We start from the raw sequence: 19,848 nt of genomic DNA, 5'->3' as shown, positions 1-19,848 counted from the left end.
AACGATGTCCAGCCCAAATCCTGTATCATTTCTGTGACACTCTCTCTCATCTTTCTCGATAATACAAAACGTGCTGGCCTTCTTTGATCTTTTTCGATGCACTCCGTCAGTCCTATCTGGTAAGGATCCCACACCGCTCAGCAGTATTCTAAAAGAGGTCGGACAAGCGTAGGAGATCTGTAACATTTTCTAAGCGTCCTGCCACTAACACGCAGTCCTTGCTTAGCCTTCCCCACAACATTTTCTATGTGTACCTTCCAATTTAAGTTGTTCGTAATTGTAATACCTAGGTATTTAGTTGAATTTACGGCTTGTAGATTATACTGATTTAACATGTAACCGAAATTTAACGAATTGCTTTTAGCACTCATGTGGATGACCTCACACTTTTCGTTATTTAGGGTCAACTGCCAATTTTCGCGACGTACAGGTATATTTTCTAAATCGTTTTGCAATTTATTTTAATCTTCTGATGACTTTATTAGTCGATTAAGCGACAGGAACTAGTACTGTACCGGTGAATGTGTCGCCATCGTCGTGCGTGAACACTCAGTAAAAAGCAGTATTTGTTCTTGCCCAAAAGTGAATATAAGAATACGGAATGCCAGCTATAGACATTCACATACAACAGTTGGAACTTTAATAGTGCAGCTATTTATTTACAGCTCGTACAAAATTGATACGTGTTTCAAAGTCTTACTGACCTTCAAAGTAGTCACCAGAATTGTATATAGCCCGTTTCCAGCGATGTGGAAGTCGTAGGATACTCTTAGCAGTGCCAGTAGTGTTGACGAATTTGTAACAGTTCCGAAGCGAATGCCGTGAAGTGTTTCCTTTACTTTAGAAATCGAGTTGGACTCACGAGGGGTTAAGTCTGGGCAGTGCAGTAGGTGGTATAGCACTTAGCAGCCCCATCAGTCAAACAAATCAGTAACAGCATGCACTCTACGTACTTGAGCATTGTCCAACAAACTGATGGTCAGGTCCTGCAGAAAGTGTCATCAATTCTGTCTCTATGCTGTTCATTTTTGGAACCAAATCTACGACCCTCGTAGAGACAGAAGTGGTGACACTTTCTGCAGGACCTGACCATCATTTTGTTGGACAATGCTCAAGTACGCACAGTGCAAGCTGTTACTGATTTGTTTGACTGTTGGAGCTACAAAATGCTATAACACCTACTGCACTCCCCTGACTTAAGTCCTCATAAGTTCAATTCGATTTCTAAACTGAAGGAAACACTTCACGCCATTCGCTTCAGAACTGTTACAAATTCGTCGGGTAATAGACCGCGCCGCTTTAACTGTCAACGCAACTGGCACTCCTAAGAGTATCCTAAGACTTCCTCATCGCTGGAAACGGGTTATAAAAAATCCTGGTGGCTACTTTGAAGGTCAGTAAGACCTTTAAACATGTATCTATTTTGCACGAGCTGTAAATAAATAGTTAACACTATTAAAGTTCCAACCGTCGTATATTGCGGCGGCCAGTGGATCACAATGATAACTACGTGTATACATGATTATGTGAGTAAATGTGTAATACGAAGGTAGTAACAGTCTCCAAATGACAACAAATCACTTTACATCGTACAAAATTTGAATGACTTTGATTATTGGAAGACCTATATTTCTTGAGTATAGTATTATTGAGCAGCCAAAACTCGTTTTAACAATTCTCTGCTGAAACCGTGATTCCGTAAACCATAAGGTCCACAGTCACGTAGTTCAAACTTTAGGCTACTTCACTGTTCAGAATTTCAACACTCAAACTTTAAATGGGGGTGTTACATATATTTGCTGTGCCTAGGATCTCTTACTCTGGATCGAACAATAATGAAAGATAAAATCAGGACAGTGTACTAAGGTGATTTAAAGAAACCCAAAAAGCGAAGGAAACAACAACTTAATATGACCTGTATAGTACAATAATATCTTGTTGACTGCGAAGAACTTGTTTTCACAGTATCAAGTAGTAGACATGGTGTCGAGCGAGTGCGTCTAAAAGTGTCAACGGTAAAATCTGTGTGAATAGCCATGAAAAGTTAGAAGCATAGGAAAGACACTTGCGATCGTTAATGTGACTGAACGGGCCCAATATTTTTCACGGACTTAATGGACTGATGACTTCAACCCCAAAATGGTTTTTTAGTGGTTTAAATGGGATTTTCACTTGGATACATATACGTTAATGTTTATGCAACTTCAGACAAAGACGCAATTTTGAGTGACATCTTAGAAGTACTTGGAGAAGCAAAGGCAAAGAATAGGGACTAATAAAGTCGATTAAGCGACAGAATCATCTGCAAACAACTTAATACGGCTGCTCAGATTGTCTCACAAATCGTTTACATAGATAAGGAACGCCAGAAATCACTTCTGTTTTTCTCGAAACGTCGTGAACAGCATTAACGCGATTATTCGGCGATTTGCCAACACGCAACGGAAACATTCCAATCGTCTACCTCTATCCTCTTCCTCAAGGAGTTGACTCAGCTGTAAATTATGAGGAGATGTCAGTTTATGACTCATTATTGCCAGATAATTATCAGTGGCAGAAAAAGGTAGAACGAAGACTGCATGTGTGCTAATGGTTGTGTACATAGGCTGCGTTCGCGCTCCAGTAAACAGGTAGCAATCTCACTGACTGTGAAAGAGCACGAACAGCAAAACGCAGTCGACACAGAAATGTGGTTTGCGCCCGAAGAATTTCATTCACCTATACATTGCTCATTCTAGAGCTCGTCCGGAGATTGCGGAGCGTATTTGCCCCGAGAGAGCCTGATAAATTTTAATGACGAGGTGCGCCGTTTCCGTTTGCTTTATTCATACGCGCTGCACGCCGGACGAGAATGGGACGCCGGAGAAGTTCCATTTCTTTCGCAGGTAGGAACCTCGGAGGAGACCTCTCCTGCGACCGGTCTCGGCGCACGGAGTGCGTGCATTTCGCAGAAGACGGCGTCGGTAGACGGAGAGGGAGAGCGGGCAGAGGCCGGTGGGAGAGAGAAGGAGCCGGAGAAGCAGCAACCGGCCGGCGTAATGACCGCGGCTGGAGGGCGGCTTTGTTCCTCTTAATCGCGGATGCCGGTGGCCGATTGGGCTCCGGTTCTGGTCGCTTAGCGTCCCCACCGCCGGCCACATTAGCCGCAATGCGCCCGTCATTACCGGTCGCGGATGCAGGCGCCGAGCCGCGGGGAACGGCGGCCGGCGCGTCTTGCGAGACCACCCAGGAGGGAGCGATAGCCGGCGCTCATCACCTGCTGAATGTCGACTGCGTGACAGGCACAGAGTCCAATTACTCGACGGCTTCCTGCTTGTGCGCAGTTGGGCTGAACGTAACTGGTGATTCGTGCTGGTTTCGACAAGTCAGGAAATCGGCCAGTCGGTGAGGGGGGCGGGGAGACTGAGAACCCTAACGATAATTCGGACAGGATTTTTATGATTAAGCTTCCGCTGCTTGAGGATCTATTGAGGGATGGGTACCCAACTGGGTAGGAATCACTAGCTGAAAAGCCAGGTTTTGCCCAGGTATTTATTTATAACTGTGTTAGCTAAACCAGGACTCTTGCCATGCTTCACTTAGCCTCGTGATGTCTTTGATAACTTTTGGTGCTGAATTGGTTAATGGTTGAGATGATGATTATTATGAAGAGGAATCAAGTGTTATTTATCTTTCTGTGACTGCTAATTTATGCGAGTGAAAACCACTGCTAATCACTGTTCAGGTCGTCCAGTGGTTGTGTGTGTTTATTGCACTTTACAAAGAGAGAAATAACGAGAGTCCTTTTTGCAAAATTGTAATTAAATTCTATGAACTTAATGTTTCTGCATTATTATGTCTAATTAGACTGGTGATCGAAACTTTAACTACTTCCATTATTTCCAAAATTAAAATCTGTCTACTAATAAGCCATTTATACGAAATTCATGTTCGATACCCTCTGTCCATTAGGTAATTACACGGTCAAACCTCAGAATTCCCCTCAGAGGGTAGCGCTTATTGTATGTTAAAGTCATTCTGGCACAACATACACATAGGTGCTATACTCAAAAATGGTTCAAATGGCTCTGAGCACTATGGGACTTAACTTCTGAGGTCATCATTGCCCTAGAACTTAGAGCTACTTAAACCGAACTAACCTAAGGACATCACACACATCTATCCCCGAGGCAGGATTCGAACTTGCGACCGTAACGGTCGCGCGGTTCCAGACCGTAGCGCCGAGAACCGCTCGGCCACTCCGGCGGGCGGTGCTATACTCACTCCATCTCAACGGAGTGGTGTCAGTCAATCATGGTGCGGCATTCAACAGCTTAGCCAGTAGATGGTCAGGTTGAGAAAGATACCATTGATATGGGGCGATTTGCTGTAATAAACACCACAGTTGATATTGAAAACGAATACTGTCTACGTGCCGGCATCGAGCATATTCGGCGATCCTATTAAATATACAGGTACTTACGCATTGTAGCAGGTGGCCAATGATCGAAGTCGCTTGCACCGGCCAGTGTAAAGTTTCATCGTCTGTACTGTGCGAGAATCTTCTCCCACAGGTTATCAGTCGCAGGAGAGAGTCCCTCCTATGACTTCGACGTCTGTGTCACATTCTAAACTGACATTAACATGTTTTGGTCCAATGGCTCTCCCAGAAAACTAGACATCACACGGTTTAAATCATGTTGATGACTCTTTCTCCGTCTCAAACAAGCAAGATCACTCAGTCATTATGTGGTTATCAACAGTGTACCAGTGGACTGTTGGGATGAAAAGACACCGACGATTTACTGTAATAATAAGCATAATTAGCATGGCTAAGCAGGGATGGCTAGATGACACATGTAAGGATGGAGAGGCTTATCTCACTAGGGGTAAGAGAGATACCGCCTACAAGAAAATTAAAGAGACCTTTGGAGATAAGAGAACCACTTGTATGAATATCAAGAGCTCAGATGGAAACCCCGTTCTAAGCAAAGAAGGGAAAGCAGAAAGGTGGAAGGAGTATATAGAGGGTCTATACAAGGGCGATGCACTTGAGGACAATATTATGGAAATGGAAGAGGGTGTAGATGAAGATGAAATGGGAGATATGATATTGCGTGAAGAGTTTGACAGAGCACTGAAAGACCTGAGTCGAAACAAGGCCCGCGGAGTAGACAACATTCCATTGGAACTACTGACGGCCTTGGGAGAGCCAGTCCTGACAAAACTCTACCATCTGTTGAACAAGATGTTTGCAACAGGCGAAATACCCTCAGACTTCAAGAAGAATATAATAATTCCAATCCCAAAGAAAGCAGGTGTTGACAGATGTGAAAATTACCGGACAGTCAGTTTAATAAGCCACAGCTGCAAAATACTGACACGAATTCTTTACAGACGAATGGAAAAACTAGTAGAAGCCGACCTCGGGGAAGATCAGTTAGGATTCCGTAGAAACACTGGAACACGTGAAGCAATACTGACCCCACGACTTATCTTAGAAGAAAGACTTTGCATTTGTAGACTTAGAGAAAGCTTTTGACAATGTTGACTGGAATACTCTCTTTCAAATTCTAAAGGTGGCAGGGGTAAAATACAGGGAGCGAAAGGCTATTTACAATTTGTACAGAAACCAGATGGCTGTTATAAGAGTCGAGGGACATGAAAGGGAAGCAGTGGTCGGGAAGGGAGTGAGACAGGGTTGTAGCCTCTCCCAGATGTTATTCAATCTGTATATTGAGCAAGCAGAAAAGGAAACAAAAGCAAAAATCAGAGTAGGTATTAAAATCCACGGAGAAGAAATAAAAACTTTGAGGTTCGCCGATGACATTGTAATTCTGTCAGAGACAGCAAAGGACTTGGAAGAGGAGTTGAATGGAATGGACAGTGTCTTGAAAGGAGTATATAAGATGAACATCAACAACAGCAAAACGAGGATAATGGAATGTAGTCGAATTAAGTCGGGTGATGCTTAGGGAATTAGATTATGAAATGAGACTCTTAAAGTAGTAAAGGAGTTTTGCTATTTGGGGAGCAAAATAACTGATGATGGTCGAAGTAGAGAGGATATAAAATGTAGACTGGCAATGGCAAGGAAAGCGTTTCTGAAGAACAGAAATTTGTTAACATCAAGTATAGATTTAAGTGTCAGGAAGACATTTCTGAAAGTATTTGTAAGGAGTGTAGCCATGTATGGAAGTGAAACATGGACGATAAATAGTTTGGACAAGAAGAGAATAGAAGCTTTCGAAATGTGGTGCTACAGAAGAATGCTGTAGGTTAGATGGGTAGATCACATAACTAATGAGGAAGTATTGAATAGGTTTGGGGAGAAGAGATGTTTGTGGCACAACTTGACCAGAAGAAGGGATCGGTTGGTAGGACATGTTCTGAGGCATCAAGGGATCACCAATTTGGTACTGCAGGGCAGCGTGTAGAGTAAAAATCGTAGAGGGAGACCAAGAGATGAATACACTAAGCAGATTCAGAAGGACGTAGGTTGCAGTAGGTACTGTGAGATGAAGAAGCTTGCACAGGATAGAGTGGCATGGAGAGCTGCATCAAACCGGTCTCAGGACTGAAGACCACTACAACAACAGTTGTCAGTGCGATCAATTTTTGCTACTTGAGCTTGTGTAGAGGGATGGGTACCCAACTTAGTATAAATCACTACCTGAAAAGCCCGGTGTTGCCCAGGTATTTATTTATAACTTTGCATCCACGCCTGTATCACCCAGCGTCTGGCCTCGTGCTTAATGTTTATGACGTAATATCTCCTGGACCATATGTCGTGCAATTATATAATACTGTAGATACATTCAGCGGCTTATGTCGATACTGGCTGTGAAATTCACTAACAATGTGGCAAAGAAATAATAAATCTAAACGTCTTGCATGATGTTGCAGTTTTTCACACAGCTCATTGTTAATGACGTTATACCTCCCGAATTGTGTTTCGTACAATGATATAATTTTGCGCTTAAATTCTGTGGCGTATGTGCATATTGCCTCTAAATAAGTCGCGAATAACGTTAGTAAAAAGAAGAAATAAATTATAACGCTATGTCCCATGCGGTACTTTTGTCATTTTGCAGGGGTGTTAACGAGACAAAGGGTTTCAAATGATGTCCAAAGTTTGTTTCACTTCGGTAAAATTTCTCGTTCTCAAATACTGGCTGAATGACGACTAGGAATCACGCGTGGTGGGGCATGCTTCCTTTTCCTCCCACATCCCCACCCTTTGGATAGGCAGGTGGTTCTCTCCCACAAAGGGATTGTCCCCTGACGGTAAGGTACATGTGTGCCAAGATTGATCGCAATCGACGAACTGGTTTAGCAGGAGATGTAACACACACACACACACACACACACACACCAGAAAGTTCACCAGATATGAACTCTTTTGACTTCTGATTCTGAGGTTACGTGAAGAACATCAATGGAACGCTAACACAGTTTGGAAGTTGAAGTTGAGCATAGAGACAAACGCAGCCAACACCCCACCTCAGATGTTGCCTGCAGCAGTAGAGCAATATTTAGTGCGGTTCCAGGCGGTTGTCGATGCAGATGGTCGTCACATTGAGCAACATTTGTAATCTGTAACGCAGAAATGGTACACAGCTACTGACTAATGTGAAAATTAAAATGTGTTTTTCTCAATAGTTTATTCAATATTTTCCTTCTGCATGTTCTTACAAATGTGACCACGAAATTGCGTAGTCGTACAATCACTTCGTTTTTCATGAGGGCCACCTCAAGTAGGGAAATTTTAATTATAACCACCCTGTATTTCACACTATTTCTTCTTCTTTATTAGTGACGGAAGTACCACAAATAACACATACGGCATATAAACAACATGAAGTTTACATGGGCAAGTTAATCAGTCGGCAACTTACAAACGAAGACATTGAAACACAAGTATACAACGAATGGACATAATCAAACACTTACGCCATGTACACTGCGCAGCAAAATTTAAGGACCAAAACAACTTTCGTATCATGTGTCACTGCTAATTAACGTAGCTCCATGAAACTTATACTATATCTAGAAACAGCTGCTGCAATATTGTTTACAAGGTAACTGAAAGAAATACGCAGAGTGGCGAACAGAAATGACCGTTTAATTGGAAGACAATAATTACACTGAATTTGCCGTGATTCGGTCTGATACTCTTGACATTACAAAAAGCGGAACATGGTTGTCAACGAGGTATGTCATCACCAAGGAGGGAAATGCTAGTTCTGCATCATGCTCTTACGCCGACAACAAGGGCGGTTAGGAGTTCTCGCTACAGAGCGTTCTACTCCTCCACCAGCGCGGTGTTAACAGCCGCTGGACCGTCGTCGGTGCATGTGGACGTGCTCCATTACTTCTTCCCAACTTATTGCAGACCTGTTCGATGGGATTCAAGTCGAGGGAACGAGCAAATTAGTCCATTTCCAAGATCCTACACCAGGAGGGTGTAAAATGAACGTTCGCAACACAAAATACTGAACGCAAAAATCAAGATTTGGTCCTGTCTGACTACCACCTGAAGCAGATCTTAGGATCTCTTAATTGTGATATTACATCCTCCTTCTTGCTCTTTAACATATAAATTACAACCTAAATATAAATGAATGATTAAGGGAACTAGTAACTACTAGATGATAAATGTTGTTTCAGCTTATACATTTATAATAGATTAAGATCCTCTTTATATTACAAATGTTTATATTGCCTAACTAATATTACTGATCAGTTGCCCAAATCTGCCCTTTTTACGGTTACGCAATTTAATATAAATAACGCAAGATGAATGACATCATCTATGTACCGAACACTAGAAGACACTGCTTTCAAAGATGATCTACGGTGGTGTGGAACCTCAGTGAAAATAAACTTACATGATCACAGCTGTTTAGCCTTATAGTTCTAATAATCCAAAGCAATTAACAATTTCACTGTATGTACTGCATCGGAGTGATGGTTCTCGTACAAGTCTGTGACGATGGAAGAACGCCAGCCACAGAATAAACTCTTTCAAACACTAGGACGGTAGAGGGCGGCCCCCTGACTAGTATAATCTAATACTGTCTTCTCCTCCCTGTGTTCTACAGACAAGAAACGCGAACTCCCAGCCAGAAGCACAGAATTCAGATAACACCTCAACATCAGTATAGAAAGAAGAATCAATCACTGAACGCTGCGTACTCAATGACGACTCCCTACCCGGAGGCGAAGTTCGTAATCGTGTAAGTTCACAACAGTACAGTGCCTAACCGTTCGGACTATAAAATCTCCTGAGAGCAAAGACAGCAAGTCCGTCTGTACCAACAAAAGCTGATACTGAGCGACTGTCAAACACGGGCACTCTAAATGGAAAATCTCTTCCTCTCCATCACTGGCGTCCCAGCAAAGCTCGGCTCCCCTCCCTCGTAACTACAGAAGGCGAATCATATCCTCATAAATATTCTCCCTCTCTACAGATTCTTCCGAACGCTGACCAACCATATTTTAGTCTTTTGTCGTCCAGTGTGCAAAGTTTGCAAGGAAATACGTATCCGCGTTAATTAGCAATACATACAATGGTACGCTTCTCAGAGTAAAAATCCTCAAAAATAACCCAGCCTGTGTGATTTCCGACGTAACGCTCCCTCGTTCCTCTCTGCTGCGTCCAAGATTTTCTGAGTTTCCGAAGTATTATCCGGTTATCCTTCCGGCTCCGTTAAAAAACCGGCCGGCCGCCGCTGTGTTGTGCTTCAGTGCTCAGATGTCCCGACCGTCTGGCTCGGGCTACTTCCTGTGTTAGGCAGGAGAACACACCAGTGCGGGATTTTCCACTGACGTTCCAACTTCTACTAGAATGTAGTCGTTCATTACGCCATTTTGGTAATAAAGACACTCCATCATCTTTCATGCAATAAGCGTTAACAATTATTTACATGGTGTACTTGACAATGTCAGTCCTTAAATATTCATTTATACGATGTACAACCTGATAGCTAACTCCGATTGTAAATAACTGCAAAATAAGTAGAAGAGTGTTTGTATGGTTCGAAATTGTAGCCACCTTATACATTCGCCGGATGTTCTATCGCTACTTGAGCTACTGTGTTCGGTCCGGCCGCATGCTGTCCATAAAAATTAAGTCAGGGCTGAATGCACTCCTGAAAAGACAGACATGGGGAAAAATTACCGAGTTGTAATGACGTTCATTGGTAAGTGTACCGTGTTCAAAGATTTGAGGTCAGTACGCCCACGCAACATTACGCCTGCTCTTGCGCCTTCTCACAGTATAACACCTGGACCACAAAACGATCATCTTCGACCATGTTCCTGAGTACATTCCCCATGTGAAGGTGCGTCCAGCTTTGTCGAACATGATAGTTTTGGTGCTTATGATGTGAAGGAACGTTAACCCGAAGAGCCAAAGAAACTGGTACACCTGCTTAATATCATATGGAGCTCCCGAGAGTGCACAAAGTATTGCAAGAAGACGTGGCATAGACTCGCCTAACGTCTGAAGTAGTGCTGGAGGGAACAGACACCATAAATCCTGTAAGGTTCTCCATAAATCCGTAAGAGTACGAGGGGTGGAGACCTCCTCTGAACAGCTCGCTGAAAGGCATCCCAGATGTGCTCAACGATGTTCATGTCTGGTGGCAAACGGAAGTGTTTAAACTCATAAGACGTTGCTGGAGCCACTCTGCAGCAATTCTGGACCTATGGGGTGACGCATTGTCCTGCTGGAATCTACTAAGTCCGTTGAAATGCACAATGAACGTGAATGGATGCAGGTGTGCAGGTGATCGTACAGGATGCTTACGTATGTGTCATCTGTTAGGGTCGTATCTAGACGTATCAGGGGTCCCAAGACACTCCAACTGCATACGCTTCACACCATTACAGAGCATCCACCAACTTGAACATTCCCATGCTGAGATGTAGGGTAAATAGACTGATGAGGTTGTCTCCATAAACGTACAAGTCCATTCGCTTCATAAAATCTGAAACGAGACTCGTCCGACTAAGCAACATAATTCCAGTCATCAACAGTGCAATGCCAGTGTTGACTGGAGCAGGCGAGGCGCAAAACTTTGTGTCGTGCACTCACAAGGGTAAAAGAGTGGATCTTAGGCTCCGAAAGCCCTTATCGGTGATGTTTCATTGAATTGTTTACACGCTGACACTTGTTGATGGCCCATCATTGAAATCTGCAGCCAATTGCGGAAAGGTAGCAGTTCTGTCACGTTGAACGATTCTCTTCAGTCGTCGTTGGTCCCGTTGTTGCAGAATCTTACCGGCCGCAGCGACGTCGGACATTCGATGTTTCACCTGGTTCCTGATGTTCACGGTACACTTGTGAAATGGTCATACGGGGAAATCCCCACTACATTTCCACCTTGGAGATGCTGTGTCCTATCGCTCGTGTGCCGGCTATAACAGCACGTTCAAACGCACTAAAATCTTGGTAACCTGCCATTGTAGCAGGAGTAACCGACCTGTCAACTGCGCCAGACGCTTGTCGTTTTATGTAGACTGTTCACACATCTCTGTGTTTGTATACCCATGCCTGTATCAGTTTCTTTGTGCTTCAGTGTAGTATTGCATCTGCGTACTGACCTATAAGTCTTTGAACATGATACTGGTCAACGTTATTGTGCCAGTGTACTACTTCCCTATGTACGTCTTTTGAAGTGTATGTTCAGTCCTGACTGCATTCGTATGGATGACAAATGCGCGGCCGTATCGAACAGCGTAAACGGAGGAGTTCGCGGTTATTCGGCGAATGGACGGGACTGCCCATTCCCGACGTAAACCCCATCGAGTGTGACGACTAGAGAAGACGTATTGCATCGACGACCATCCAGCAGTTGTCAACCGCACTGGTGGACAAACGCAACGCTCGTCCACAAAATATCCTATCCAGCCTTGTGACCGAGCGGGGTGGCGCAGTGGTTAGCACACTGGTCTTGCATTCGGGAGGACGACGGTTCAATCCCACGTTTGGCCATCCTGATTTAGGTTTTCCGAGATTTCCCTAAATCGTTCCAGGCAAATGCCGGGATGGTTCCTTTGAAAGGGCACAGCCAACTTCCTTTCCCGTCCTTCCCTCATCCGATGACCTCGCTCTTTGGTCTCTTGCCCCCAACCCACCCTACCCCCTGACCCCCTCCCTTCCAAACCAACCCCAACTCAACCTTCTGACAGCCACGGCAGCACGTCGTAAATCATGCATTGCCATCAGCAGTGCTAGAAAAGCCTATTAAGAATCAATCTCCACCTCTTGTAATGCCCAGGTTACGATTAAGAATCTCAGTGACTTCAGTATAATTATTTTCTTTGAATAAAAGTTACATTTCTGCTTCGTCTCATTGCCTATTTATTTAAGATACTTTCTATACTACAATGTAGCACTTCTTTCTGTGTATGATCCACGTTTCATCGAGCTATGTTCGTGGTCGTAACACACCATGTGAAACTTGATTACGACTTGTACACAAGCGTGTATTCTTCTACGATGTCTCCATCGCAAATTCCTTATTTATTGACTCCTATAGACATTGTTCGTCAAATAATGTATCATCGTTGTGCTGTCCTGGAATACACGTTTTCCAAGCACATCTGATGCGAAATACTTCATTTTTATAACAATTCCTAACGACTGCTGACAAATTTAAAGCATTAATCTCTATTTTTGTCAGGGAACGCATTTGTCTTTTAAGTCACTGAAATATTACGGACAGAATATGTTTTGAAACTGTTTTAGGCATAGTTCAAGAACTCTCTCCTTTTTGCTACTGCAGTTCGCAGTCCCAATACAGAGCTTAATCAGTAGGGATCACTGGAATTATAATATGTTGACTCTTTCTTTGCGAACTTTGGCGATCAAAAGAGATTGCGCGCTACAGGCCTGACACTTTAGCCGTATTTGTTCACTGCTCAGGTTCATTTTGGACTCAAGTAATTTGTATATGATCTTTCACGCCATTGTATTCTCCGTTGATGTGTCGTAAGTATTTATCGTTCACACTGAGAAGAAACTCTGAGAAGTGGCTGATGGGAGCAGCAGTTTCGATAGAAGCCGAAAGACTATTTGTGATTTCGGTCTGGTGTTCACTTGTTTCCCCTCATTACCAATTTCAACTTCCAATAATGTGTGCAAAGGGTATCCTTATTGAACGTATCAAGAAATTTAGACAATTAAACCTAACATTTCTATCATCTTTAGCTCTGCTGCATCTGCTTTCTTTTATGAGTAGACAAATACACTTGAACGCAGCATCGTCTGCGCTAAATTGACTAAAATCATTCGTATATCTTTAAGTCAGGAACTTCTGATTACTTTAATATACTGTAAGACTTCGTCTGATTAATATGTCCACTTTAATTCATTGCTTGTGTTTCTCATTTCTTTATTTCGGGTGACTGGGGGAGCCCCTCATCCTCGGGGGCTCAAAGACAATGCTCCTGTTTCTCCAATCTAGTTACAGCTGTACACGGAGAATAGTTGCTGTAGTGCATCTAAAAGATAAACTAACACGCTACTGATCCGTGGACATCGGGCTTTGTCTGATCAGTCTATGCTGAAGTTCTATGTCACATAGAGTTGCAGGTTCCTGCTCTATATCTAGCTGAGCTAAAAAACCTTGAAAGAATGCAGGAACTGTAACAATACCATGCCACAACAACCAATTATTTAATTTAGAACCTCGCAACATGAACAGCCCGAGACTACGTCATGAATCACAGCCCATGGTTTGGCTTGGATAAATGTGTGGGGCATATGTGTAGCCATCAGTCGAGTCTCGGTAGGGGCACACAGTTTTAATCTGCCAGGAAGTTTCATATCAGCGCACACTCCGCTGCAGAGTGAAAACCTCATCCTGGAAACATCCCCCCGGCTGTGGCTCAGCCATGTCTCCGCTATATCCTTTCTTTCAGGAGTGCTAGTTCTGCAAGGTTCGTAGAAGAGCTTCTGTAAAGTTTGGAAGGTAGGAGACGAGATACTGGCAGAAGTAAAGCTGTGAGTACCGGGCGTGAGTCGTGCTACGGTCGCTCAGATGGTAGAGCACTTGCCCGCGAAAGACAAAGGTCCCGAGTTCGAGTCTCGGTCGGTCACACAGTTTTATTCTTCCAGGAAATTTCATATCAGCGCACACTGCAGAGTGAAAATCTCATTCTGGGAACATCAGTTGAGTCGTTTACCACACAAACCCCTAAATAATTATTCTTTCCACGACAAGAGCTGTAAACAACTGCTTGTAGACTGAGAATTACTTTACTAATGTATGTGGCCTGCCTCGGCTACGGAAACAAGGGCCCTATTAATTTATGGGATTTCAACATATGTAATGAAGGCTTTCACGACCGGATGTTTCAGCTACCGAGAATAGTTCCGGGGTGTATGGCCGTGGTCCATGGAACTCTTCTATCCCTGACGTTTCGTCCAAAGCTACACTGGACATCTTCGGAAATGCCCCTGGTTGTGCTGAGTCTTCCCGACAAGATTATAGTACGTCCGAACAATATAGCTTTCTAACTAGGTAAATGTAACGTATGATAGTAAATCATGAGATAAATATGCAAACATGAGGGTGAATTGCAGAAATAGTGGAACCTGGAAATGTGATTATTAACCTGGAAAAAAGAAAGAGTCATGCATGCTAACATAAGAAGGCAGTATCATATGCAATCTCATAAGGAATAATGAAAAAAAAAATTGTTTTAGGTGCAAAGCTTCTGCGACAGTCCTCCATAAACAGCTCCAACCATGTGGCACCAGGTGAAACAACATACACATACACAAAATATGTATTAATACCATACAATATACCAATAAATCGCCGGCCGTGGTGGTCTCGCGGTTCTAGGCGCGCAGTCTGGACCCGTGCGACTGCTACGGTCGCAGGTTCGAATCCTGCCTCGGGCATGGATGTGTGTGATGTCCTTAGGTTAGTTAGGTTTAAGTAGTTCTAAGTTCTAGGGGACTGATGACCACAGCAGTTGAGTCCCATAGTGCTCAGAGCCGTTTGAACCATACCAATAAATCAATATTGTCCTCATCGCTGGAGTGCAGCTCAGGGCATGAACACTCATTAAACATCAACATTTTATCATTATTAAAAAAAAATGTGCCTCTCAGGGCATAAAAACACACTAAATATCCTAACAATACTCTTATACCTAACACAAAATGCAGATTAAAAATATCCTTAATCCTAAATCTTTATAAGCAGTCTGCATTATTTACCTTCTACACTAACAAGAAAATGTTTATAAAGGCCTGCCAGGAAAAAATGTGAGAAGTGTCAGTGGTGTTTAGTATCCTATATAAGTTGCTTATGTCGTGCTTCCTAAGTAATGTGTTTCCTGCACGCCTTGGCGGGTGGCACGTTTAACACTCTCTTGTTATTCTATTTATGAGCATAATGACTCGTTTGGATACAATGAGATATCGGTACATCGGTGCTGCAAAATATACGAAATGGATGAGTATATGCAATGGACCATCCCCCATGGACTATGAACCTTGCCGTTGGCGGGGAGGCTTGTGTGCCTCAACGATACAGATAGCTGTACAGTAGGTGCAACCACAACGGAGGGGTATCTGTTGAGAGGACAGACAAACGTGTGGTTCCTGAAGAGAGGCAGCAGCCTTTTCAGTAGGTACAGGGACAACAGTCTGGATGATTGACTGATTTGGCCTTGTAACACTAACCAAAACGGCCTTGCTGTGCTGGTACTGCGAACGGCTGAAAGCAAGGGGAACTACAGCCATAATATCTCCCGAGGGCATGCAGCTTTACTGTATGGTTAAATGATGATGGTGTCCTCTTGGGTAAAATATTCCGGAGGTAAAATAGTCCCCCATTCGGATCTCCGGGTGGGGACTACTCAAGAGGAGGTCGTTATCAGGAGAAAGAAAACTGGCGTTCTACACATCGGAGCATGGAATATCAGATCCCTTAATCGGACAGGTAGGTCAGACAATTTAAAAAGGGAATTGGATAGGTTAAAGTTAGATATCGTGGAAATTAGTGAACTTTGGTGGCAAGAAGAACAAGACGTCTGTTCAGGTGAATACAGGGATATAAATACAAAATCAAATAGGGGTAATGCAGGAGTAGGTTTAATAATGAATAAAAAAATAGGAATGCGGGTAAACTACTACAAACAGCATAGTGAAAGCATTATTGTGGCCCACGCCTACCACAGTAGTCCAAGTTTATATGCCAACTAGCTCCGCAGATGACGAAGAGATTAATGAAATGCATGACGAGATAGAACAAATTATTCAGATAGATAAGGGAGACGAAAATTTAATAGTCAGAGGTGACTGTAATTCGATAGTAGGACAAGGAAGAGAAGGAATCGTAGAAGGTGAATATGGAATGGGGGTAAGGAATGAAAGAGGAAGCCGCTTGGTAGAATTTTGCACAGAGCATAACTTAATCATAGCTAACACTTGGTTCAAGAATCATGAACGGAGGTTGTATACATGAATGAAGCCTGGAGATACTGGAACGTTTCAGATAGATTACAGAATGGTAAGACAGAGATTGAGGAACCAGGTTTTAAATTGTAAGACATTTCCAGGGACAGATGTGGACTCTAGCCACAATCTATTGGTTATGAATTGTAGATTAAAACTGAAGGAACAGCAAAAAGGTGGGAATTTAAAGGGATGGAACTTGCACAAACTTACAGAACCAGAGGTTGTAGAGAGTTTCAGGGAGAGCAGTTGGGAATGATTGACAAGAATGGGCGAAAGCAATACAGTAGAAGAAGAATGGGTAGCTTTGAGAGATGAAATAGTGAAGGCAGCAGAGGATCAAGTAGGTAAAAAGACGAGAGCTAATAGAAATCCTTGGGTAACAGAAGAAATATAGACTTTGATTGATGAAAAGAGAATATACAAAAAGGCAGTAAATGAAGCAGGCAAAAAGGAAAACAAACGTCTAAGAAATGAGATCGACAGGAAGTGTAAACTGGCTACAGGAGAAATGTAAGGCTGTAGGGGTAAGATAGATACTACCTACAGAATAATTAAAGAGACCTTTGGAGAAAAGAAAACCACTTGCATGAATATCAAGAATATCAAGAGCTCAAATGGAAACCCAGTTCTAAGCAAAGAAGGGAAAACAGAAAGGTGGAAGGAGTATATAGAGGATCTATACAATGGCGATGTTCTTGAGGACAATATTATGTAAATGGAAGAGGATGTAGATGAAGATGAAATGGGAGATATGATACTGCGTGAAGTGTTTGACAGAGCACTGAAAGACCTAAGTCGAAACAAAGCCCCGGGAATAGACAACATTCCGTTAGAACTACTGATAGCCTTGGGAGAGCCAGCCCTGACAAAACTCTACCATCTGGTTAGCAAGATGTTTGAGACAGGCGAAATATTCTCAGAATTCAAGAAGAATATAATAATTCAAATCCCAAAGAAAGCAGGTGTCGACAGATGTGAAAATTACCGAACTATCAGTTTAATAAGCAATGGCTGCAAAATATTAACACGATTTCTTCACAGATGAATGGAAAAACTGGTAAAAGCCGACCTCGGGGAAGATCAGTTTGGATTCCGTAGAAATATCATCTCACGTGAGGCAATTGACAATACAATATACGACTTGATTGGGCAATGCAACTCCCAGTACCAATAAAGAAATCTACGAGTAGTCCCTCCAAAATACATTCAGCCCCATAGACAATGAATCCCCTGGCCCTGTTCAAAACTGATAACTTTGGACCTTGTGCACGTAACAAATAAATGAAATTGTCTTACCTCTAAAGCAGCAATGGTGGAATGCGATATATTTTAGTCTCTTATAAAAAAGATAAAGTAATTGATTCACAATCATTGAGATTTGTACAGCAAGTATTATCAGACCTCACTAAAAAACCATACATACAAATCATCATATTACATATACCTGTGCTAACAAATCCTAAAAACATTACAAATGGGAAATATCTAACTATCCTTTACATCAAATCAGTTTACGTTTACAATTACAAATTATCAGCCAACTGATTTGTGCTAATGCCCTGGAAACACGAAAGTCACAAATATTTAACATATTTACCTTGCATGCGAGAAGACTTCTGCTTCGACGTTTCTGAACTCTTAATTCTTACCTTTTCGGCTAACACTTGGTAGCTTTACAGAGCACACCACCAAAACTGCATACACCATCCTCTTTCTCTCGCAGATAGCTATCCACTACTGTGCTCCAAGGGCTCTCATACTCCAACACTACAATCTCAGATCAGAAGCAGTATCTTTGGCTCTGCGGTCGTGCACAGTCAGCGATCTGTTTCATAAAACCTATAACAGACATGCATCGTTTATAGTATTATTATCATATTCGGGTGCCACATAAAAGTGTACTCTTTTCAGTACTAGTTCGAAAAGTTATTCATAATTTTCAGATAAATAACAAGCCTTTTTTAGCCTCTAGTCGATTAAAGTATGTAAGAAACCAGTGCGTTTCCTCCGGCGTCTGCATTCGAGAACACAACTCAAGACGTCCAAAGCAGCGTACGCAGGCTTTCTGTGCGAGGCATGGCATTCTATCTGTGCGAGGCTACAATTCTGTTTAGCTGTTCGCGATCGGAAGTAACATTGTGGCTGTTTTAATTCTTTTGAATTTGAAGAAGTCACCTTTGCCTGATTTGTGCTGCTTACAACAGACCTTCAAGTTGCTTCGTAGTTATTTATTTATCTATTTACTGTGAAGAACGTGAATTGGATTGGCAAGGCCATGCTCGTTCAGTGCAGTAGTAGCACTCTAATGTGGTAGCATAATTATATGAGATATGGAACGGGCAAACCTGTGATACTGTTGTAGGTGGGAACTGTAACTACCCCCGAAGTGGCAGAAGAATAGTACTTTGTTTAATTGTCCAACAGTCCGTCATAAGATTAAAGCAGATGTAATACGATGGTTACTGACACATCCGTAAGTAAACGTGAGACTGGATAGTGCAATATTATTTTACTGAAAGATTTTAAAATTGAAGTAATTATAGTTAGCAAATTTATGAGGTCCTTTATACCGAAGAAGAGTGATGCAATAGGATTTTAAGCTGCTAGTGATTCTCTTACAAAAACGCTCCTCACTTGCTTTGATGCAAACTCTTATATACGAAAGTAAATGATATCATTGGGTTTCATAAGCAATATGTCTGTCTGACTGACGTAAAGAAAAATATATAGCTGGCGTGGACGAACACTAATTGCATCTGATGAAAGAACGTCAATCGGGAAAGTGTGAACAACCAGTACGTGTCGCTGGATCGGGGAGGATAAGACCTCCATTAGCTATTCAAAAGGCACAGCGGTAAATTGTGTTGAAGAATGGAACAGCTGAAATAGCGGAAGGAAGTCTCGTGCTGGCATTCAAAGTGTGACTCCACCGAACAATTCCAGTGCGACGTGCTAAGCCTCCCCAGCAGACGAATACTTCGATCTCCTGCGTCTACCGTACTACAGATACTTCGACGGGCAGATCTCACGTCGCCATAGTCTCCTGATACACAACCACGAAAAATTCAGACGCTGGAAAACTCCAGAAAACTCTTCGCTGATCGTCGACGTATTGTCTTATCGCTTAAATTATTTTGTCGTAACGTATGTACTGAATGACCACTAAAAAAAATGTGAAAATGGCAGAAATTCTTGGGATACTTACTGATGAACATCGGTGTTAGATGAAAGTTGTAGTAGACTTGATAAAGTTTTTAAGTTAAATTGTCTTTTACAACCAATAATAGCCGGCCGTAGTGGCCGTGCGGTTCTAGGCGCTACAGTCTGGAACCGAGCGAACGTTCTGGTAGCAGGTTCGAATACTGCCTCGGGCATGGATGTGT

The sequence above is a fragment of the Schistocerca gregaria genome, chromosome 8, assembly GCF_023897955.1.
Source record: "Schistocerca gregaria isolate iqSchGreg1 chromosome 8, iqSchGreg1.2, whole genome shotgun sequence".
Lineage (NCBI taxonomy): Eukaryota > Metazoa > Arthropoda > Insecta > Orthoptera > Acrididae > Schistocerca > Schistocerca gregaria.
The sequence above is the reverse complement of the archived record's forward strand: the minus strand, read 5'-3'. Positions refer to the sequence as shown.